The following is a 24,573-nucleotide window of genomic DNA, read 5'->3' as shown; positions in this document are numbered from 1 at the left end:
CGCCCACCCTGGCCTGGTAGCGCTCTGTGTGCTGTGAACCTCCATGGTGCCACGTGTAGCTGTTTCCGGGATTGTTTTGCACAGGGGCTGGGAAAAGCAAGGCAGAGCGCTGTCTCCCGCCTTCACAGCAGAGCCCTTTAGCAGTCGGGGCTGCTGGGGAGGCTGCAGGCTTGTTGCTCTGCCTTCCCTAGAGCATGGCACTTGCCTTTGTAGTTGAAGATCTTTGCTGTCCCTTGTCCCCAGGCGCCTAAATCCAGCAGAGGAGTTGGGGACCCCAGAGGACAGCCCGGGATTTCGTGGGGAGCTGGGAAGTGAATTCTAAGACAACTAGGAGTCAGCCACAGATACCTCGGACGTGCGGCAACTCCTTTTGGTGGCAGTGAGTCCACAATGAGGCAGTGGGCTCCGTATCTCATGGGAAGGAGGCTCTGGACCCTCAGCAGGGCAAGAGGCGCCCAGCCTGAAGGGGGCGGGGTGGAGAAGGTGTGGGGTGCCCCCTGGCGGCCAGGCTTCGGCCCTGCCCGAGTGTGCCAGCTGCCCTCGTTGGTGCCCACGTGTTCTTGCTGATCTGCCAGGAACACCCGCCTTCAGGCCTCATGTGTGAACTCCCTGCAAACACCCTGCTCCCCTGGAGAGGTCAGAGCAGATGTTCATCCGGGTGTCTGCCACATGCAGCTTACGGCCGGCTTGGTAGTGCTCTCGGAGGCCAGAGAGGGCTGCACCGCTCGCCTCCCTGAGGTTCCCTCCGGAAACTTGGGGTTAAGAAGTGCAAAATCACCCCATAACGACAACTGCATCCCACCGCACTGAATGGGTCCACTCACCCATTCTTCCCTGTCTGCTTGCGTGGACACGGCCCTCGCTTGGGCATCCAGCAGGCCCGAAGAGGCCCCTCTTTATTAGACAGGTCTGTTGAAGGTTGTGGTGACAGCCACCAGCACAGGGGACAGAAGCCCACTCACAAGTCCCCCTCATCCCTGCACAGCAGCTGCCTGGTGAACCTTTGCGTCCACAGCCACGGCACTCATTTCACAGGGCAGGGCTGCAGGCCACAGTGAGACCCTCATGGGTGTCACCGTCCTGATGTCAAGGCCCTGAGTGGCGAGATGGTACCCAGGCGGCCTCCAGTGTGGGCTGAGGTGGGAGGAGAGAATGCCGCTCTGCCCAGCTCTGAGCCCATTCCTGCAGGTGAAGCGGGTGCAGACACGGTCTGGACCTCAAGTCTGTGTGAGTCCACAGCCCCCTCCACACTGAGCTGGCAGACAGCTGCGGCCGGGAGTGTTAAACTTACCCAAGGCCATCCAGCACGAAGGCAAAGGCAGACTCACCACTCAGTCTCAAGCCCTGCCTGCAGAAACTCAGCACAGCATTTGCCCAGGGACAGATCAATGGCCTCCCCGCCCCCACCATACTCTCAGGAAGTTCAGACCCCTGATTTAAAAACTGTAGGGGAGAGGAAAGAATGTCCCCGGAGGGCTGAGGTCCTAGAAGGGTCTCCCCAGAGCTCAGCGATGCGGAAGCCTGTGCTGGCTGGTCCGAAATTCCCCTGCCTACATGTGTTTCCTTGTTATGGGCTGCGGTCCACATTCCTGGTTTGGAAGAATCACCCATGATGCCCCAGGAGGCTTTTCAAACATCTTCACCGACTCATCTTCTCTTGCCAGGAGATGCTGTAGGGCCAAATCCGAAGATGAACGAAGTCACCGAAAGTTCCACAGTCAACTTGGATGGTAGGTTCCTGGTTCACTCCACCCCACCCCGGGAGCTACCGGAGCCTGCGCGGCAGGTCGGGAGGGAGGCAGCTGCCACGCTCTGCTGCGGCGGCTGCGGCACGGTGCCTGGATTTACGAGCCGGCCGCGTGGTGGGGCTTGGCTGGCCTCCCTTCCCCAGGTCGGTTATAAATCAGGCCCGCGTAAACGCCTTTGTCCTGGGCAGCTTTTCTCTGCCCTCTCGGGATTAATGTCTAGGAGGCAAGAACTACCCCGCTTCTGCCAAATCTGATTTTCCTCTCGCCCCCGGCGTGGTTTGTGGTTCTCGTCCAGCAGCAGCAGTTCACAATCAGGTCCGCAACCCTGGTTCATGACCGGGGTCAGGTGCCGCGCACACCGCACGGTGGTTGTAATTGGCGTCTCTTTAGAACAGCTCAGGCAGTTCTTCACTGGACTAGAAGAACCGGGGTTGTCTGGGAGGTGAGGATTAAAGATAAATGCAAAGTCCTGTACATAGTAGCCAGGCAGGGAAGACCTCTCCTTGTGTCAGCTCCTCCTGAGAGGGGGATACCCTGGTTCTACTAAGATAGGATTTTTTGTTTTGTTTTTAATAGCCCCTGTTCAGTTTTGACAATCCCTACGTGTGGAACTGGCTCGTCTCTGTGTGGCTTTCATATTTTGGGAAACATCCAGGGGTCTTCCTGACCTAGCGTTTCTTCATCCCCCCCACCTCCTAGGAGGTAGCCTAAAGGTCTGCAGGGGCTTTGCAGGGTGTCAGAGTTGCAGGCACCACCCCAGCCCCCAGCCTTACCCTACTTGGAGTAGGCCCTGCCTCACCCTTTTTGCTGAAGCTGAGGGGAACCAGGGCCTTTTCTAGCTCCTACCATGGCCTGACTTCCTCCTGCTCTCATGAATGGCCCTCTATCCTACCCACTAACAAAGGAGACCTTCCAGCTTCCACAGGGACCAAAGAGAAGCCTTAAAGGCTGGTGATGAAACCGGAGGGTACAAGACTTGCCTAGCTTGTATTAAACTCTAGGCCTGAAATCTCAATCTCTCTCTATGTCTCTGTCTCTGTCTCTCTCTCTCTCTCTCTCTCTCTCTCTCTCTCTCTCTCTCTCTCTCTCACACACACACACACACACACACACACACACACAGAGAGAGAGAGAGAGAGAGAGAGAGAGAGAGAGAGAGAGAGAGCCTTCTTTCACTTAAAACTCAGCTTCTTGGTTGAGCATCAGATGCTTGTGTAGATGGCTCACAACTGTTTGTAAGGCTAGTTTCAAGGGATCTAGGGATCTGACACCCTCTTTTGACTTCTTTAGACATTAAGCACACACAATAAACCTTTTTTTTTTTTTAATCAGCGCCATCAGGGTATTGTCGCCTTCTGTCACTGAAATGTGTCCTGGGAGGAAGAAGGACGTGCACTGGGGACCCTGCTGACTTGAATAATTCGGTTCTTTTCTGGGCATGTCATGTGTAAATGTCCCTGTTTTCATTTTTCCTTCTCCTTTCTTTCCCATGCCCTCAATGTGGTGTGTAGAGGCCGCGATTGAATAACCACACAACACTGCTGTGGGGGGCTGCAGACCCCTGGTCCCTTCCTTGACTTTCTTTGCCTGCCTCAGACCCTTTGCCTACTGGAGTGAACTGAGCAAAACAACTTGTTTACCTGTGTTTGCAGCTGCTCTGAGCATGAGACCTTGATGGCAGGAGAGGGGTTTCTGGTAAGTCTGCAACTGAACGATCCCGAGAGCTGGGGCGTGGCCAGAGCCCAATATAAGCTGCCCCTGTGCACAATAAAGTTGACGTTCTTGTATCGAGAATGACCCGTGTCCTCATGTCTGTGTGCATGTGGTTTTTAAGTCTCCAGCTTAGTTACCCAAGGCTCAGGTACCACAAAATCAGGAACCAGGGAACCCTGAGAGATCACCTCAGGAATGGTGAGGGTGGATTGAAGATGGGTATGTGTCTGTGTGTTTTTAAAAGAATGGAAGAAAAGAGTAAGTTTTTTTTTTTTAAGAGACAGAGTATAGACAGACAGATTAAAAGGAGAGAAGATGGAACGTGTTCAGATGTATGTTATTGCGTTGTCTTTTGGTTGGTTGACTGGAGAAAGACATTTTGATTCTGGCAACCGCTAAGAAAGGTATCTTGACTTTAAAATATGGGTCTAAGGATATGTTGCTTTGGAAAAGAGGTTCTGCTTTTGTTTCCACAGAGGATGAGAACCTGCGGAATCATTCCAGACTCATGTGGTTTGATGGACCAAAACCTCCTGAAATGTCATTGTGAATACCCCCAAGGTTATGTTGCTCAATAAACAGCAGGAAGTAGTTTACAGAGAAAACCAACACCCAAATTCCCTAAACTATTATTTATTGGAGGAAGTGGGGCTCGGGAGCCTGGCCACCATTGTGGACCCAAGGAATGGAGGAGCTCGGGTCCCTTCTGCACTTCCCAAGTGCAAGCCTGCTTCCTGGAGTCCCCGCAAGCAGAGAGGTGGCAGCTGGAACTGAGTGTGGCAAGGGCAGCAGATGCCTGTGAATTCTCACAGAGAGGCCCAGAAGGCAGCAGCAGGGCCAGGAGGTGGTGGTTCCCAGCTCTGCCCACCCAGGAGTCTGCAACATGAGCAGCAGGCTTCCCCACAGGACCCCAATTCATGCAGTAGCTAACGGTGAAGGTTCCCAAGCCTGCCTGCTGCCCCCACCCGTTATGGTGGCACATGCCAGTAGGATTTGCAAACTATGGGGGCGGTTCTGACCACTAAACCTGTGCGGCATATGTTAGCAGACCAGGATTTTAGCCCCCGGTGGGGGCTGGGCGAGGATCTTCAGGGGCATCCACAGGCTGTTGCTGAGGAAGGGTTGACTATGTAGCGTGGTGGGGACAGAATAGGTTGGAAAATTTATTCTGAGGGCCACTGTTGAGCCACAAGTTGCAATTCCCATCAAATGGAGAGAACAGTGGCCCCTATCAGAAGAAAAGTTACTGGCTGCTCAGCAGCTTGTGCCAGAACAGTTAGCTGCTGGGCATATAGTCCCACCCTCTTCCCTTGGAATACCCCCATATTTGTTACCAAAAAGAAATCTGGCAGTTGGCGACCATTGCAGGACCTCAGGCAGGTTAACAAATGCATGGAAATTATGGGATCATTACAGCCAGGATTGCCAAGACCTGTGCTTTCCCTAAGGATTACCACATGGTGGTGACTGACCTCAAGGACTGCTTTTTCACTATTCATTTGCAACCTGGGGACTCACCCGAATTTGCTTTCAGTGTTCCCTCTGTTAATTTCAGAGAGCTGCCCCAAAGGTATCAATGGGTTGTGTTGCCCCAGGGCATGGTCACTAATTCAACTTTGTGCCAATTGTGTTTCCAGAGCCTCGTGGCCCCTAGGGAGCAACATCCCCAGCTACATTCATTATATGGATGATATTCTTATTGCAGCCTCAAGGGAATGTGATTTGCATGCAGAGTTGCAGACATTTTATGAGGGACGGTAACAGTCTGCTTTAGTTGTTGCCCTCGAGAAAATGCAGACTTTGTTTCCTTTTCAGTATCTGGGCCATCAGCTTTTACAGACTGGAGTTTGGCCACAAAAAAAAATCACTCTTAGACTAGATCAGCTCTGCACTCTTAATGACTTTCAACAGCTTTTGGGAGACATTAATTGGATTAGACCATTAATGGGATGAACAACAAGAGAATGAAAACCCTTATATTTAAATCTTTAGAGGTGACTCAAACCCCACGTCTCCTGGGCTACTGACACCTGAAGGCCGTGAATGTCTTAGATTAGTCAAACAGCGGTTAGCAGAAGCCCATCTGAATTATATTGATTATCACCAGCCTTTGCTTCTGCTGGTCTTCTGCACAGCCTTGCAGCCCACTGCGGTCTTTTGCCAGGAGGGACCTATTCCCTGTGTTCATGGATGAGACTCTCCAAAAAGGTTGTGCAGCCCTATCATCTGGCTGTCCTGGAGGTGTAGCACACAGCCTACCTGGAGAGTCTTAGGACGTTTGACAAAATCCCTGATAAAGTGATTGTTCCGTACAATCAGGAACAGCTTAGCTGGCTCTAGTTATTTACCCAGAACGGACCATCTTTCTAACCTCTCAGTCTGCTGAATTCGACAACCATTACCCCCTAATAAATTAGTAAAACTTTTTGAGGAACATCCGGTTTGCTTTCCTAAAATTATTTTGCTAGCTCCCCTAGATTGTGCCCTTAATTATTTAAGGATGGACCCTCCAATGGCACGGCTGCTGCAGTCACAGCCCAGAAGACTGGTAAAATAAAAGTACCCTACAAGTCTGCACAAATGGTAGGATTGGCTGCCATTCATTTAGCCTTAGTTACCTTTCCAGCTGAACTTAGGAATCTTTTTACTGATAGCATATCTGTTGCTAAGGTCCTTCCCCCTTTTGGAAATGGCAGGAAATATAGTCACTACCTCTGCAGTTCATGAATTGTTGACTAACATTTAATTACTTTTATGGGCACATTCTGGCTTACCTGGCCCTCTTTAGTGAAGGCAATGCACAGGTTGATCAAATGACCCGTGGTCTCTTAATCTCTCTGCCCCAGGATTCCTTGGTCTCTGCCCAGTGGGCTTATGATAAATTCCATTTTCATGTTACTTCTTTGAGGCTCACGTATAAAATTTCTAAGGAACAAGCTCTTAAGACTGTCAAAGCAAGTCCTTTGTGTGCAGAACACACTCCTGTTCCTCATCTAGGAGTTAATCCTCGGGGTCTTTTGCCCAGTCATATCTGGCAGATGGATGTTACTCATGGGGCATCTTTTGGCAAATTGGGATTTGTGCACATGTTTCTGTGGATACTTAGTCAGGCATGTTCTCTCCCTCCGCCCACTCAGGGGAAAAGGTGAAGGATGTAAAAAGCCATTGCCTCCAAGCTTTTGCCTACATGGGGGTCCCACAATTGATTAAAATGGCCAATGGACCAACTTATATCAGCAAAGGCTTTCAATTATTCTGTGACCATTATGGCATGCTTCATAAGACAGGAATTCTTTACAATCCCCAGGAATAAGCTATAGTGGAATAGGTTCACCAAACTCTCAAAAACTATATTTATAAAACAAAAAAGGGGGAGTATAGTAGTCCCCGGGATATCCTTTCTAATGTTCTCTCTATATTAAGTTTTCTAACATTTGAATCACATGCTCAAACATGGGCTGCTCAGAGGCACTGGCAGCCCCGTGGATCTACTCATCCAATAGTACAGTGGAAGGATGTGTGGACTGGAGCATGGAAGGGGCCTGATCCAGCCCTCATTTGGGGGTGTGGGAGTGTATGTGTGTTTCTGTAGGATACTGAAAGCCCCATTTGGATTCCTGAATGGCTTGTATGTCCTATGGACAGTTCTCCTGACCATCAGCCACGGCCAACAGGTACAATGGGCCCCGGTCAGGAATCCTCCGGTGCTGATGTCGGTAGGCCTGGATAGACCTGTGTAGCTGAACTTCCTTTCCATTGATTGGGCTATGGAACAGCCAGCCGTTTTCCGTTGACTGGAGACATAATAATGTTATTGGTATGTGGAAACAATCTGGCAGTTTGGGTTTTATAGTTGCCGAATTTTCCTTCTCCTTGTGTTAAATGTTGGCCTGGTACTACGATTTATGGCCAGAACACATTATTCATTGTGGTGATAGGGACCGTGATCACTTTACAGGAATGTTAGCAAGGATTCTCAGTTCCTTTCCGGAATCCAGCCCAGTGGGGTGCAGTGTCTACCTTCATGGGATGGTATCTCTGTGGACTTCGTTGCCTGTTTAAATGTTGGACCCTTGGCTGTGTAGGATTCTACCTTGTTTAACAGAAAACAAGATGGAAAACCAGAGCCAAAATAGGGCTTCTCATGCGGCTGTCTGTGCCTAATTATACCTTGAATGATTCTGCCCTTAACTCTTCTCAAGTTTTGTGTCTTTTGAACAGCTGTTGGGCTAACGAGATGACTGCCACTGTGGGCCGGGTTCCAGGCTTGGTGTCTGTTCCAGTGAGTCAACTGGTGCTGAGCCGTCCCTGTCGAGACTTCGGGATCACCGTGGGTGGCTGGATTGCCACCGCTGCAGCCTCTGAGACAACCAGTGTTGCCACCAGTCAGATGATCGCTGTGGCTGGCGCTGTTGATCCCCTAGCCAGACAGGTTGCCACTGCCTTCGAGATCCAGAATGCCCTAGATATTTTCGCCAGGGCATTTTTCGGTTTGACCTAACAGTCGGAGCACACGGTTGGCTGCTCCCTTTCCTTTCATTGTATTTGTGCCACGCCCATGCCAATCCAGCTACTCCCATATGGCCTAGGTTTGCTGAGCAGCTAGGAACTCCTGTAGCGGGAGGGTTTCTGTTGCGCTGCCTTCACAACAGGCGGCAGCAGCAGCAGCGATTTGCCCAGGAAAGTGGGCTTCCTCCGAGAGCAGTATGGGTTAGCAGGCTACAGAAAGACCAGTGAGCCAGAGACCGGTAAGACAGGAGCCTCCTGTCTGAGTCGCTTCTGCAACCCAAGACAGGCCTGGTCTAATTATATGGAAAAGAGGGATTATATGGCTGCAGACCCCTGGCCCTTGACTTTCTTTGCGGCCTCAGACCCTTTGCCTGCTGGAGTGAACTGAGCAAAACAACTTGTTTACCTGTACCTGCAGCTGCTCTGAGCACGAGACCTTGATGGCAGGAGAGTGGTTTCTGGTGGGTCTGCAACTGAACAATCCCGAGAGCTGGGGTGTGGCCAGAGCCCTGTATAAGCTGCCCCTGCGCACAATAAAGTTGGCATTCTTGTATCAAGGATGACCCGTGTCCCTGTCTTGTCTGTGTGCGTGTGTTTTTAAGCCTCCGGCTTCGCTCCCAGCTCGCATTCCATCCCGTAGTGCAGGCGCTACAAGCTGCCAGCCATGCTCAGTAATTCTTTCAGGCTTCGAGATCTTTCCAGCCTAGCTCTCCTGCAACAGACAAGCCCTCAGCAGAGGGGGCGTGGCTGGGCCCAGAGTGGACCTGGCTTCACTTGGTATGGCTTTAATTTTTGTCTTCAACCATTTGAAAAGCTAGACTCCTTCTGAACTCACAGGGCACGTGTAGTGAGCAGCAGGCTTTCGGCCATAGGTTGTGGCTTGCCAGCCCCTAACCTCAGACTGTGGGGAATTCAAGTGGTGGACTCCTTCCCGCCGCTGGGACAGAGCACCGCACAGAGCGACTTAAGGTTTATCTTTGTTCACGATTTGGGGATGCTGTCCGTCATGGCAGGGGAGACACAGAGGGAAGACACGGCGGTGTGAGGCAGCTGTATCTGGCTACATGCTGCGGCTCAGCTCTCCCTCTCTGTTTCCTTCATTCCCAGATCCCAGCCTATGCAATGGTGACACCCATATTCTTGGGAGTTCATCCCTCTTCAGGAACTTTTCTGAAAACACTCCCTTATCCTCACAGCCCCCACCCCCTGCCCCATCTCCAAGTGTTTTCTTTTCTTTTTCTTCTTTTTTCTTTTTAGTTTTTCGAGACAGGGTTTCTCTGTGGTTTTGGAGCCTGTCCTGGAACTAGCTTTTGTAGACCAGGCTGGCCTTAAACTCATAGAGATCCGCCTGCCTCTGCCTCCCAAGTGCCTGGCTCTCAAGTATATTTCTATGTGACTGTCAATCCAGTTCAGTTGACAAGAGTCAGAACCTGGTGGCTCACACCTGTAACCACAGCTCTCAGAAGGCTGAGGCAGGAGGTGCTATGGGATAGCAGCCATCTGGATTTTATAGTGAGTACCAGGGCAGCCTGGGCTACAGAATGTGAAACTGCCTATAAATGAATACATACATACATACATACATACATACATACATACATACATACCAAGAGTTTTGAAAGCCTGGCTTGGTGGTTTATGCCTTTAATCCCAGCACTCTAGAGACAAGACAGGCAGAGCTCTGTGGGTTCCTGGCTTACATACCCCAGCTGGTCTGTACCTGGCCTAGCCTGGCTTTTGAGGCTACGCTTCTCTGCCTCCAACATCACGGTCAGAGGAGCCCCCCTAAACTGCTCACCTCTTCCTTCCTAGAGTCGACCACTATTTATTATACAGCACGGACTGTCCCCTGAACCAAGCAGTCGCCATCTTTGGGCATTCAGCTGTGGCCCCTTGTAAAGGATCATCCCCACTGAGTTTGAATGACCTCATCGCTGCTGGGTAAAGATTTCCCAGGTGTTGTCTGTAGGGGAGAACCACACCCGTATAAATAATTCTCATCTGTGCTCTTTAGAGTGACCTTTTGTGGCATCATACCTCAGTTTGTCCCTGAGACCTTAGAAGGGTAGGCATTGCTTTTGTCTCCCCGGTGGAAGAGATTTTAGTAACACTTGGCCTAGTAGTCGGGTGGGAGCAACCGAGGAAGTGTTCGGGAAGAGCAAATGGGACAAACAGGTGAAGCTGAGTCAGGGCGGGGGAGGGTGATGCCATGTTTGAAGAGGAAACTTTGACATGGGGATTTGTCCCTACAGGGTTTGCGGGAGCGGTGGCGGGGCCATGGACACTAGGGCAGGGACTGTTGGGGAAAATTCGGGCTGGCAGTCGTCTTCCCGGTGGTGTGGAGTGGTTCCCTTGCCGGATGGGTGGGAGCCTCGGAAGTACAGGCATGCCGGAAGGTCTAGCGCAGTTAAAAGCCCTGGGAGCCTGTAAGTAACCTAACAGGGTCGCGGTGTCAGACCTGCTTTTGTGTGTGTGTGTGTGTGTAAGAGACGCATGTCTGCACCTGAAGAAGGAAGCATGGGCTGGGGCCAGTTCTCCAAGGCTGCAAAACCTGGGGAAGTTCTAAAACCCTGCACCTGTAACTGGGAGAGTCCGCAGGTCAGCAGAGGTGTTCCCACAGGCCATAGGGTGGTTTGGGGGAATCTCAGTGCTAGGACTGGGTTCTCTCCTGAGGAGGGTTGTTTGTTACAGACGCCCTAGAGGCCACTAAGACATGGAAGTCCACAGTCATGGTCACAGTTGTTGGTTGCATTCGGGAGCTGATGGTGAGACCCTGTTGTCAAGGCTTAGAGAAGTATCCAGGATGGGTCTGAAGTGTCCCCTCCCAGTGAGCAAACTCGGGTAGTGCCAGAAGTTGCTGCGACTATGCTGGGGAAGAACGAAGGCTTAAAGACATATCCAGCTGTGGGTCGCCAGCTGTGGGTCGGGCATTCTTCGCAGTGGAAGTGCCAGCCAGAGCAACGGTGTGCGCATGTGCGCAGTTACTGTCGGAACCAGCTTTCTGATTGGACTTAGGGCTCACTCGCGCCACAGGAGGTAAATTACATCTGGCACCGGGAAATTAGGCAAAACCCTGCGATCAGCATGTCACGGGCTCCGGTGGAGAAACAGCTGCTATTGATTGGGTAAGTGATGTACCAGCTTAAGCGCTTCCCACATGTGTGTTTACAATCATAGGTCATTACCCGTGCCCCTCGGGACATTTTCCCATCTGCTTTTATCCATTTCCTCATTCGTGTTTTGTAATAGAGGGGGAGAAAAAACAACCCCAAGATTTGCCAACAGCCGTGCTCTGGAAACAGGCACGATGAGGCCACAGGACGGTTCAGGATCCCGGCTGAGCTGGAGAACAGTTGGACATTTATGTCACCCCCGCCAAGGCTCGGGGACCCTTGTGGAAGAAGGGGGCAGAAAGAATGTCAGAGCTGGGAGGGGTGTAGAGTATTGTGATTGTCATGGGAGACAAGCAACTGCAGGCGTTCAGTGCTGTGCCCCATTGCAAAAGGTCATCCTAGCTGGGCTTGGTGGCCCATTTCCATCCTCACAGCAGGGCGGGGAGGGCCTTGGGACTGTCCCCTGAGTATCGGTCACTCTCTACCACCTGTCCTTGCAATGCTGTCCTAACCGCACGTGGCCTGGCAGAGGAGCTGGAGTGTGTCCGTCAGGAAGACTGGGGTGTTGGGGAAGTCCTCAAGCCTGCCGGAGAAAGTTGCCGCCTGTTGGGAGGGGAGCACCCATACCTCTGTGACAAACCCCTCTCATGCTTTGTAGGGAAACCCAACAGACACAGTGGCTCCCCAGGGTAAGCTTTGGTGGAGTCATGCCTTGATTGTCCTTGGGACCTTAGCAAGGGGAGGAATAGAAATTCTTTCTGTGTGAAGGGCTTTTAGCACAAACAACTGTGTCCTCTGGTTACCACATACTAACTTGGATCTCCTAGGATGTCCTTGCTAGGCCTGGTGCTATACTTCTCTCTCTCTCTCTCTCTCTCTCTCTCTCTCTCTCTCTCTCTCTCTCTCTCTCTCTCTCTCTCTCTCTCTCCCTCTCCCTCTCCCTCTCCCTCTCCCTCTCCCTCCCTCCCTCTCCCTCTCTTTCCCTCTCCCTCTCCCTCTCTCTCCCTCTCCCTCTCCCTCTCTCCCCCCCCTCTCTTTTAAAGCAGGTCTCATGTACCCTGTTTGGCTTCCAACTCTCTATATTCTTTACATAGAAAAGGAAAACACTGAACTCAGATATTCAAGGTACCACCCATGTGCTGGCATTACAGGCATGCACCATGGGGCCTGTTTTTCTTAGTGTCTCTGCTAGACAGTTTTTGACTGGAGCCAGAGTCGTCTGGGAAGAGGAACTTCAATTAATAGAATTCCTCCATCAGATTGGCCTGCGGGCGAGAGTGTGGGGCATTTTCTCATTGATTGATGTGGGAGGGTCCAGCCCACCGTGGGCACTACCGCCCCAAAAATAAGTTGAGCTGGGTGTTGCGGTACTTGCTTTAATGCCAGTTCTCAGGAGACACCTGAAGCAGGAGGATCTGAGTTTGAGGCCAGCCAGCAGATAGATAAACCAATAAGCAGCCTTCTTTCATGGTTCCGCTATGGTTCCTGCCCTGTCCCCACTCCATGACAGACTTTTAGCCTGGAAGAAGTAATGAACTCTTTCCTTCCCAAGTGGATTTCTGGTCATAGTTTTAGTGCAGCAACAGATAGCAATCCGGGACAGCGTCCATTGTTGGGGGACATTTGTACACTGTGTGAAAGTGCCTTAGTGTGACTGATGTAATAAAAAGCTCAATGGCCAATAGCTAGGCAGGCAGTATAGGAAGGACTTCCGTGTGGAGAGAACTCAGGGAAGAAGGGGGGGGGGTTTGCCAGCCAGATGAGGGGAAAGCAGCATGAGCAGTATGGAGGGAGAGATGAGGTAATGAGTCATGTGACAGAATGCAGATGAAAATAAATGGGTTAATTTAAGCTATAAGAGCTAGGGGGAAAAGCCTAAGCTAAAGTTGAGCTTTCATAATTAATAAGTCTCTGTGTCATGATTTGGGAGCTGGCGTTCCAAGAATGCCCGCTACATATGGCATCCAATGTGGAGGCTTGAATATCCAAACATAGGGCCTGAGAAAGCTAAGAAAAGTTCTGGATAACGAGCCAGACATGGCTTCCTAGTCTGCAGTGTCTCAGGCAGGCCAGTGCTTGGCATACAGAGGTACAGCTATGGGCTGCTGCCTGCAGGCTGGAGTCAGCCGTCAGCACCACGCACTGAGCTGTGACATGGCAGCTGGCATTAGCAGTTTAAGATTTCTCTCACGTAGTCAGAGGAATGCTGCAGGCACTCAGTAAAGCCAGATACAGGCAGAAAACCTCTAAAAAGGTAGAGTGTGTTTAAAAATATGCTTAGATGCTGAAGAAAGGAAAGAAAATGGGTGTAGACAATCATAATAAATAGTTTAAAAATAATAGTAAAGTCTTTAAGGCGAGTAAAGTAATATAAAAACATAAGCCACATAAAGATCTGACGAGCTAATGGCAGCTGCTGAGAGACACTGGATTATGAAAAGGGACTGCTGAATTAAACCATCCTATATACTGTAGAGATGTCTTGGCTTCAGAATGGAAGTCAAAAAAGGTGTTGCATTGGGGAGGAGGTTGTACTTTTGTTTCGACAGAAAATGAAAAACTATGAATTCCTTCAGAGTTAATTGAGATTAGATTCAACTAGGGGAGACCTCCTGAGTCTTGGCTACAAACTTAAAAAAAAAAAAGAAAAGAAAAACTACAGGATGGATGGTGTATAGCTGATCCTTTGACACTGGAACAGTCTAGACTGGATGAGACATGATAGATCTTGTTGGCTATAGGGTCCTTATGATTCATTGCATGCCATCCTTTCCGATGGAATGGATGTTTATACTACAATTTGGTTATACAGTCCATACAAAATGATAAAGTTAACAGATGCCTTTAAGAGGCTGGGCGGTGGTGGCACACGCCTTTAATCCCAGCACTCGGGAGGCAGACGCAGGCGGATCTCTGTGAGTTCGAGACCAGCCTGGTCTACAAGAGCTAGTTCCAGGACAGGCTCCAAAGCTACAGAGAAACCCTGTCTCAAAAAAAAAAACAAAACAAAAAAATAAAATAAACAGATGCCTTTACCTGCTCAAACATAACAGTCGTCTTTAACTGACTTGTGCACACAGTATATTCCAGACTTCTGTTAATACAGATATGTTACCATTAAAAGGACCAAATATCAATAAAAACAAGTAGCCCGGGTGACCCAGCCTCACAGACTGCCTCTGTTGCAGTTTTCTCAAAATTCTACATCTAGAACATCTTCAAAGCTGGTAGCTGAGGAGGTGCAGCCTCACAAACTATTCCAGCCAGGACTTCCGATAAGGCCTGCACTTTCCCATTACACAGAGACTGGACAACAGCTAGCTCTCTCAGGACTTGACCATTATCCCAATTTTCTCAGAGTACCCTAAAGATGTCATTACCCCGACAGCAGGAAGCAGTCTAGAGAATAATGCCCACATTCGCAAGGGGTGGAAGTGGTGGTTTTTGGTTGTTCAGTGGTTTATGGATGTTTGTATCATTCAGGAGGGTTGATTGCAAATTGTTACTGGTCATGGTAAAGGAGGAAACTAAGCAAGGGAGGTTGGGCTTAAGAATCTCTTTCTAGCTGGGGGTGGTGGCGTACACCTTTAATCCAAGCACTCGGGAGGCAGAGACAGGTGGATCTCTGTGAGTTCGAGGCCAGCCTGGTCTACAAGAGCTAGTTCCAGGACAGGCTCCAAAGCCACAGAGAAACCCTGTCTCGAAAAACCAAAAAAAAAAAATCTTTCTAGAAAAAGGGGGGATATGCAAAGGATAGGGGAAAAAAGGGTAGATTTATTGAATCTACTTTAAACTAAAAGGCAACTAATCAAATTGGTATGGATTTTGGTGTATTGATACAAATGTAAGGTTGTTTTTCTTAGAACATACTCTATATGTTCCTACTCTTAAGATGTTTTTGGATACTGATACCAATTTAAGGTTATTTTTGTCATACTATATGTTTCTACTCTGTTTAAGGTTTCTACCTATGCAGCTCATTTAAAAATGTATAATTAAGAAGTACAGTTAGTAGTAGTTAGTCACCTATGATAATCAAACTTGAAGTCATGTTAGGTATGTTTTCGAGGCGTTATATATATATACATATATATATATATATATGTATATATATATATATATGATGGTGATCTTCATACACTTCAGAGACCTACAGAATATGGTATTTAAGATGTTTTAATAATATAAGGCTTTCATGACAGTGAGACACATCTATTCCTAGTAGCACTAGTTTACTTCAAAAAAGGATAATGGGCATCAAAGAACCTCCATATGGAGTTTGCTTTCAGTGTAGAAAACTACCACTGAGCAAAGAAACTGTCCTTGACAGCTGACAGAATGCTGTTCAAATTGGACAAGCAGAACACAAAAGAAGGTGATTGCCAAACTTTTCTAAGACAAGGTAGGAAAGTCTTTCAAAATTCCTTCTTCACAGAAAAGTCTTTCAAATAATCTAGGCCCATAGGCTAAAGATGGATACTTCAACCTTACAGAGAAACTTTGGGTGATTGTCTAGGCAGCCAGCTGCTTCAGTCATTTTTATAGTTTTGAAAAATATTTGCTCTCAATTTCCTGTTTATTTAGGTAATATTATTTCCTTCTCAGGTCTCTGAGTTGAAGACTAGATAGTTATAGTTTTTCTTGTTACCAAATTCAGAAAAGAAACTTCATAAGAGAGGTATAAAGCATATAAGGTTTAGAAGCATAAAAGCTTAAATTATTTATCCAAGAAAATGCTTTGGAGGTCTAAAAAGATAAGTTTTAGAGTTGGTAATACAAGTTAGGGTAGAAAGTAAATTAGGTTCAACACTTTGGACTCACCAATATTAGAAAGATAATACAGAACTTTCTTAAAATTTGCCAAATACATATGGACTAAATATTGTAAATATAATTCTTACTTGATAATTGTTCTGATTATATATAGTTTTACTATGTTAGAGTTAAAACCTTTCCTTTTTTTTTTAAATTTTTTTTCTCAAGACAGGTTTTCTCTGTGTAACAGCCCTAGCTGTTCTGGAACTACTTCTGTAGACCAGGCTGGCCTTGAACTCAGAGATCTGCCTGCCTCTGCCTCCTGAGTGCTGGGATTAAAAGTGTGCACCACCACTGCCTGGCGAAACCTTTCCTTTTAATTCGGACAAAAAGGGGGAAATGTGGAATATTTGTACACTGTGTGAAAATTATTGCTATGATTGATGGAATACAAAGCTAACTGACCAATAGCTAGGCAGGACTTCTGGACACAGAGAGAACTCTGGAAAGTAAGGGGGAGTTGCCAGCCGGATGTGGAGGAAGCAGCATAGGCAGTATGGAGATGAGGTAATAATGAGCCATGTGACAGAATGTGGAATAAAATACATGGGTTAATTTAAATTATGAGAGCCAGCGGGGCAAGCCTAAGCTAGGGCAGAACTTTGATAATAAGTCCTTGTGTCTTGATTTGGGGACTGGTGGTCCAAGGAAGTCGGCTACAGTCCATTCTGATTTTTGGCCTGTTTTAAAAATGGATTGGTTGGTTTCTTGTTGAGTTTTAATAACTTTATATATTTTGGATATGTGTACGAGTGCAGGTGCCTGTGGAGTCTGGAAGAGTGGGCATCAGATCCGCTGGAGCTGGAGCTACAGTGTGAGCCACCCAAGATTGATGCTGGGAACTGAACTCAGCAAGTGCTCTTAACTGCTGAGCCATCTCTCCACCCCTTCATTTTTTTTTTTTTTGTGCAGAGCATAAGTATGTTTTAATGAAGTCTAACTTGGCAAGTTTTCTGATATGAATTGCTACCTGTATTATGTCTAAAACAATCTCTCCAGGCCCAGCTTCATCTAGGCTTTTCTCCCATGGTGTCCTAAGAGTTTTTATGGTCTTGTGTTTAATTTGTGTGTATGTCATGGGGCAGGTATGAAAGGTCAGAAGAGGTCAACTTTCAGGAATCGGTTTCTCCTTCCACTGTTTGGGCTCCTGCGGTTGAACTGGGGTCATCAGGCTTGGAGGCAAGCAACAGGCTGTCTCCTGCCTTAATTTGTTTTATATTGACATTGATGCCGTTTGAGTTGAATTTGTTTACTTATTTATTTTTAAAGACAGTTTCTCTGGGTAGCCCTGGCTGTCCAGGAACTCACTTTATAAACTGGGTTGGCCTCTAACTCAGAGACTTACCTGTATCTGCTTCCTGAGTGCTGAGATTAAAGGTGTGTGCCACCACTGCCTGGCAATGGGTTTGTTTTCTGACACAGGATTTCACTGTGTAGCCCTGGCTGGTGTGGAACTCACGGAAGTCTGCCTGTTGAGTGCTGGGACTAAAGGTGTGAGCCACCACAGCTGAATTTATTGAAGTTGTAAATTCTGGATTCAATTCATTATTCTGTGTGTGGCTGTCTTCTCTAAATGAAGCACTGGAAGAATTTTTCTTTTGTCATTGTTTTTTTTTTTTTTTTTGGCAAAGAGCATTTATCCAGTGAGTTCCACTGTGTTTTCATTCTGTCGCACTTACTTATTCTCTCAAAATAAAATCTCTCAGCTGCTCTGGGGTCTTAGTAAACCTCGAGCCTGGATGGCATCGGTACTCTCACTGGGTTCTTCGATACTCTGTGGATTATCTTTTTTGGGGGATGGTGGTATTTCCTTGTAATTTAAAAGTTGGCTTGCTTATGGGCACTTGAGACAACGTAGTGGAATTTTGATTGAGACTGTACTGACTGTAATTCAAGCTGGAACGAAGGACATTTTAACAACATCCATGAATATGGGATATCTCATTGAAGTTTTGTAGTTTTTCTCATATGTCTTTTACATATTTCATTAGATTTCTAATTATTCAACTCTAAGTGGTATTAGTGTGATTTTTTTTAAATTGCAACTTTTTTCAATATAAGTTTTAAAATTACTTTACAAGCACTGATGTTTTGCCTATGTATGATTGTGTGAGGGTGTTGGATCCACTGAAACTGGAGTTTCAGCCAGTGTAAGCTGCCATGTGGGTACAGGTAACTGAACCCAGATCCTCTGGAATAGCATTCAGTACTCTTAACTGCTGAGCTATCTTTCCCGGCCCCCAATATAAGCTTTTTGTTACATCATTAAACCATCAAGAGTTGGCTTTTAATTTTTAAATTTATGCATATGTTTGCCTACATACATGTATGTGCACTGCATGCATACAAGACCTGAGATACCAGAGGAGGGCACTGGATCTTCTAAAACTGAACTTTTTTTTTTTTTTGAGACAGAGTCTCACTGTGTAGCTCTGGCTATCCTGAAAATATTTGTGTAGACCAGGCTGGCCTTGAATTCACAGAGATCCGCCTGCCTTTGCCTCCTCAAGTGCTGAGATCAAAGGCGTATACTACCATACAGATGGTTCTGAGTCACTGTGGGTGCTGGGGGCAGCACTTTCCCAGCTGCACAAGCTGCCTTGGAGCCCCACTCTGTGGCTGGACACCCAGCTGCATAGTTCTTCCAGACAGAGGCAGGCGTGGCAGCTCATGCCTGCAGGTCTAACACCTGAGTGAACAGGAAATAAGTGAGTTCAGGGCTAGACTAGGCTAGAGTGAGATTATTGAAAGGGGGGGGGGGAGATGGCCAGGGAAAGGGAGATGGAGGGGGAGAGGAGACGGGTGGGGGGAGAGGACCATAGACACCAGTTGTGCTGGCTAGTTTCAGTGTCAACTTGACATGGTCTACTATCACTTGAAGAGGGAACCTCAATTGAGAGGTTTAGGTCTAAGATTATTCCCTTTTAAGGGAAAAAAAAAATTGAAGGCTGGAGCTATGGCTCAGCAGGCAAGAGAGTGCACTGGCTGCTCTTCCCACGGACCCAGGTTCCAGTCCCATATGGTGGCTCACAGCTGTTAATAACTCTGGTCCGGGGAATCTAATGCCCTCTTCTGGCTGTTGTGGGCAGTGCACATACATGATGCACAGAAACACATGCAGATAAACACCCGTACACATAAACATTTCACTTTTTTTTAATGGAAAAAATCTTGAGACAGTATCATGTATCTCAAGCTGGCATCAAGCTTGCTGTGTAGCCAGGGATGAGTTTGCACTCCTGGTTTCCTGCATCCACCTTGCAGGACTGGGACCATGCTAGGTTTATGCTGGGATAGAACACAGGGCACTGTGCACACCAAACACTCTTCCAGCAAGGCCACACCTCCAGCCCAATGCAAGTGTTTGATAGAACTGGTAGTATTATGGGTGCTTGGCTTCTGGAAGCTGCTGACTCTTAAGTTCTTGAACACGATGGGCCTTTTGGTACGAGTTTGCTGTTCTGGCAAATTTGTTTCAGTCCCATTCATCCAGGACATCAGCCCAGTGAGGTAAGAACTGTCCACAGCAGTCCCAGCTTCTATCCTGTCTTCAGCCCTGACACTGGTGTCACAGTTGAGCTTGTTATCCTGGCTAGTCAATCAAATTTGGTCTTCAAGAAAGAAAGAAAAAATTCTCGTGGCTTTCTGAATTTCCTGTGTCCAGCTTCATTTATACCCTTGTATTTTTATATTTTCCTGGAGCTTTGGGTCCAGTCCCACACCTAGTTTTCTAAGGCAGAAGTTCTTTTAGTTCATTTCTTGTATTGATTACTATAAAAGTTCGCCTATGGACTACTTTGGCTGTGTGTCACCAATCTCAGTAAGTTATCTGTGCCCACATCCTGCATGCTGTGATCACAGTCATGCTCCATACACGTGGTTTTTCCGCAGTGCTCCATGCGAGCTAGGTTCTGAGCTGCACTCTGAGCCCCTCCACATTCCTCAGTTCAAAATATTTTTCACCTGGGCCTGGTGGCTCATTCTGTAACCCCAGCTGTTAAGGAGGCTGTTAGAATATGGCCTGGGTTAAGAGACTGTCTTAAAAAGCAGAAATTCTTTTTAATAATTTTTTATGTTGTACACATTAGTATTTTTCCTGCATGTATGTCTGTGCGAGGGTGTTGTGGATCCTGGAGTTACAGACAGTTGCGAACTGCTATGTGGGTGCTGGGAATTGAACCTGGGTCCTCTGGAAGAGCAGTCAGTGCTCTTAACCACTGAGCCATTTCTCGAGCCCCCAAAGCAGAAATTCTTAAATATTTTTCATGACATTTCTTCTGTTATCCATTTTAAAAATCTTTAAAATTACATTATGTGTGTAGGGGCATGTGGAATCCTCTCCACCGCAAGCTCCAGGGATTAAACTCCAGGTTGCCAGGCCTTTACTCACTGAGCACCTTTCATTGTCCCCACCCCCCACTGGTGTGTCCATGAAGGTCAGAAGTGGGTTTCAGGTCCCCTGGAACTGGAACTATGAAGGCTGGAGCCACATGTGGGTGCTGGGAACTGAGCCCAGTCCCTCTAGAAAAGCAGCCAAGGGCTCATAACCACTCAGCCATCACTCTAGCAATGTTTCCATGATTTCTATTTTTGAATATGTTAAGGTATGTTTTATAGCGCCACTGTGGTCCATATTGATGAATGTTCCATTTAAGTTAGGAATTATTTTTTTTAAAGATTTATTCATTTATTAAGTATACAGTATTGTCTGCATATATGCCTACAGGCCAGAAGAGGGCACATCTTACTACAGATGGTTGTGAGCCACCATGTGGTTGCTGGGAATTGAACTCAGGACCTCTGGAACAATCAATGCTCTTAACCACTAAGCCATCTCTCCAGCCCCTGGGGAATTGGTGTTTTGTTGGAACATAATGTATGTATAACGTGTGTGCAGTGCCTGCAGAGGCCAGAAGAGGGAGATGGATCCCCTGGAACTGACTCAATAGTTGTTGGTATTGGCAGTCAAACATGGGTTGTTAGAGAAACCCACAAGTCTTTGCTCTAGTCACCAAGTTTTTGTTCTTTTGGTTTTTCGAGACAGGGTTTCTCTTTGTATCTAGCTTTGGAGCCTGTCCTGTAACTTGCTCTGTAGACCAGGCTGGCCTCAAACTCGCAGAGATTCAGCCTTGTGAGTGCTAGGATTAAAGGCGTGTGTACCACAACCGCCCAGCCCAGAGTTTTTAAAAATGTGTGTGCATGCATAAGAACAGGTGACCTCAAAGGTCAGGGGTGTTGGATCAGGCAGTTTTAAGACTTGATTGCTGGGAACCAAACTTGGTCCTTTGCAAGAGCAGTACTCGCTCTTAACTGAGCCACTTCTTCCAGCAGCTGTATGAAGTCTTTTATAAACATTAGATCCAACTGACTGCAGGAGTCTGTTCAAGTATGTTCTACTGATTTTCAAGAGGTGATCTGAGAATTACTGATATATGGGTAGTTGAGGTTTTTCTTTTTTCTTTTGAAACTGGGTCTTACTAGATAGCCCTGCTGTTCTGGAACCTACTGTGTAGACCAGACTGGCCTTAAATCAGAGATCTGCTTGGTTCTACTTCCCCAGTGCTAGGATTAAATGCATTCAGAGTGATGCCTGGCCCCCAGTTTTCTGTTAGGACTACCATGGTTATGTCTTCCTCTAGCCCCCTAAGGTCAGTGCCTATTTTAACTATTCACATATAATGCCCAGGGTCCAGGCATGGTAGGCAGTCACTGTACCAGAGCACACCCCCGGCTCCTGTGGTCTCTAATGGATCACAGTTGCGTCTTGCCTTTTCAATCCGGCCAATCACCTCCTCACCCCATGGGACCTAGTGATCTGAACAGCTTGTCAGTGCTGCTTTCTCTTCCATCCTCTACCCCACAGGTGGAGAGCAGAGGCCGCTGGGAAAGAGGTATGTGTGAACCCAGAGCCCCAACAAGGCAGACTGCAGTGACTGCTTCCTGGGAACCCTCCAGTGCTTATTTGGGGGTGGTAGTGCATGCATGCCCTGCTGTTTTCACCACTGAGATGAAAATGGGCCCCGTTTCTGCCATTGCTATTGTGGGATGACCTTGTTTTGGCCAGGTGGGAACCCCAGAATAGGCTTAATGGTCAAATGGTAGAGCAACTGACATCTTCACAACAGGGGCTGAGATGGCTCAGAGGGCTATGGCACCAGTCACCAAGCTCCAGGACCTAAGTTCAGTCCACACAACACATGGAGGGGGAAACTGATTTCCTAAATGCACGATTCTCCCCAAATAAGGTCAGATAGTGTAATAAAATATCCACAATAGGGTGAGTGAAGCTGTATGACCACAGCCTGCTCACCTGGCTCACATGATTGTGCAGTCCAAGTGTGAGTGCAGCAATGGACATATGCACCCTGGTGCCCATGAGTAGAGGATATAGCTCTTGTGAGTTGGTTCTCGCCTGCCCCCTTGTGGCAATCTGGGATCCAACAAAATGCAGGCCAAGCACTCTACCCCTTGTGCCTCCTTGTCAGTCCCAGGTCTTTAGCAGGAAAGCATATTCAGCCCTGTGGCAAACCTGCCTGACTTCAAATGGGGCTCAAATGTCAACTGTTACACTTACCTGATGTGACTTCACCACTGCAGATGAGAATTCTGTAGCTGTCACCGTGCCATGCTGGCTAAACCACTCCATCTCTAAGCTTTCAGCATAACCGGGCAACCTAACAATATCCATGGGCACACCTACCCCACAGTAAGAAGGAATGCTGGAAATCGGGACTTCCCTCTCAGCTGTCTTTCATCCACTGGACCGAGGGCAGCGCAGCATGGGGCAGGACCTTACTTAACTCTTTGACCCAATGTCTAGGAAACATAATGCGATCCAAAGTGAAGACTGTAGACAAACTTCACTGGGGAGGCAGGAGAGTCCCTGAGTCCCCAGGGATTTGCTTGACCATAAAAACTTGTGGCCGAAGAGGGTGAGCACTCAATGGGCAAACACCAGTCCTTAGGATTCCGGCCAAGGAGCACTGTTATGCTCCACCAGAAGAGGGAGGACCCATCCAAAACTAACCTCCAAACGGAGAGGCTGCATAGCATGCTACATGTAGCTTCCTTGCTGCCACAGGGACCAACCACACAGATACAGAGGGTCACTGAGAACAAGGCTAACGTTGTTCAGGGGGCGTGTCTTCCCTGCAGTGAGACGAGGACTCCACACCTTCTTGGGTATCTTTATTCAGAGCTTCACACTTGGAACCGCCAGTGAAACCCACCACCAGGGATCTGCGCACATACAGGATTTTCGTAAGTTTGCACCTAAAGATCATTGGTTAGAATCAATGTGTCAAGTGAACTCCCCACGTCCACTTTTAGAAGCATACTTTTGTTTAGAAGCCAAAGGAATGGACAAAGCTTGAAAGGTGGATGGAAAACTGTTATAAGAGTGAAATACAGATGAATTTTAAAAATTGTAGGGCCTGGAGAGACAGCGCGATGTCAAAAGCATCTGCTGCTCGTGCAGAGGCCCTGGATTCAGTACCCAGCACACATGCGCCTCACAATCTAACTCCAGTTCCAGGGGCTCTGAAACCCTTTTCTAACCTCCACAGGCACTAGGCATGCACACAGTGTGCATATACACATAGCAACACAAAAAAACCCCAAACGACCACACTTAAAATGCCTCGAATGTCCCCATCCTTACAGGGGTAGAGTGAGGAGAAGAGTGTACCCGTATGATACTGACGTGGATTCCTTACCTTGTTATGACCACATAACGAGCCCAGATAAAGGTATGGGAAGCTCACCAGAGTCTTGGAGATCTAGTTTAGCTGCCTAGACTGTTCATGGACTGTTGTAGGGGTCCCATGGTCCAAACTGAGCCAGTTCACCACCTCTTCTGCTCACTAATCCCTTGCCCAGGCCACTGACTATGCCTCGCTGGTCATGTTCTCGCCTGCCACGGCCTTGACCATGCTCCATGCCATCTGGTATTTTGCACCTTCCAGCCTGCAGGCCCCCAGCATTGCTCTGTGAGCACTTTCCTGTTCAATGCTTTTAAAGTTCGCTGTGCTGACAGGTCAGAGGTTGGCTCCCCTCCCATACCTTTATCTGGGTATTACCATTGCTGGGCTTGCTCTGCCAAGCCAGGCTCAAACCCATGTTCCTTGGCACACTGCCTATGCTTTTCAACCCGGGTGGTTTGCTCAGTTTTCTTTCCAACCAGTGTGCCTCTTGAACACATGTCTTCAAGCCTAAGCCTCAGTGGCCGCCTTCAGTGTTGGCCATTTACAGACAGGTCACTACTCTGGGAAGGGGACAGTTATTTTGTATTTCTATGAACAGCTTGCACTCCAGGGACAGATCAACAGACTCCTGTGCAGCAGCTTTGTCCTCCCTGTTTGCCACATGGACTAAGGTGCCCAGTACTGTCCAAGCACCAGGTTGGAGAAGTGGTCTCAGGGATCTCCTAAGCTAAGTAGCAGTTAATGCAAGAACTGGGAGAAGGTAATCCAGCAGCTTGCCCCCTGGTTTTCAGTTCAGATTTTACAGTGAAGGGATCATGGTGGGAAGCCCCACGACAAGAACAAACACAGAAGAACCGATTGCCTGTGAAGCGCTTTCCAGATGGCCTCATTTCTCCTCAGCTTGACCACAAGCTTCTCAAGAGAACCCCAGAATCAAAAACTTTGAGGACTCACCTTCACTCTGCTGGGTGA

The sequence above is a fragment of the Microtus pennsylvanicus genome, chromosome 13, assembly GCF_037038515.1.
Source record: "Microtus pennsylvanicus isolate mMicPen1 chromosome 13, mMicPen1.hap1, whole genome shotgun sequence".
NCBI lineage: Eukaryota > Metazoa > Chordata > Mammalia > Rodentia > Cricetidae > Microtus > Microtus pennsylvanicus.
Note: the sequence above shows the minus strand (reverse complement) of the source record.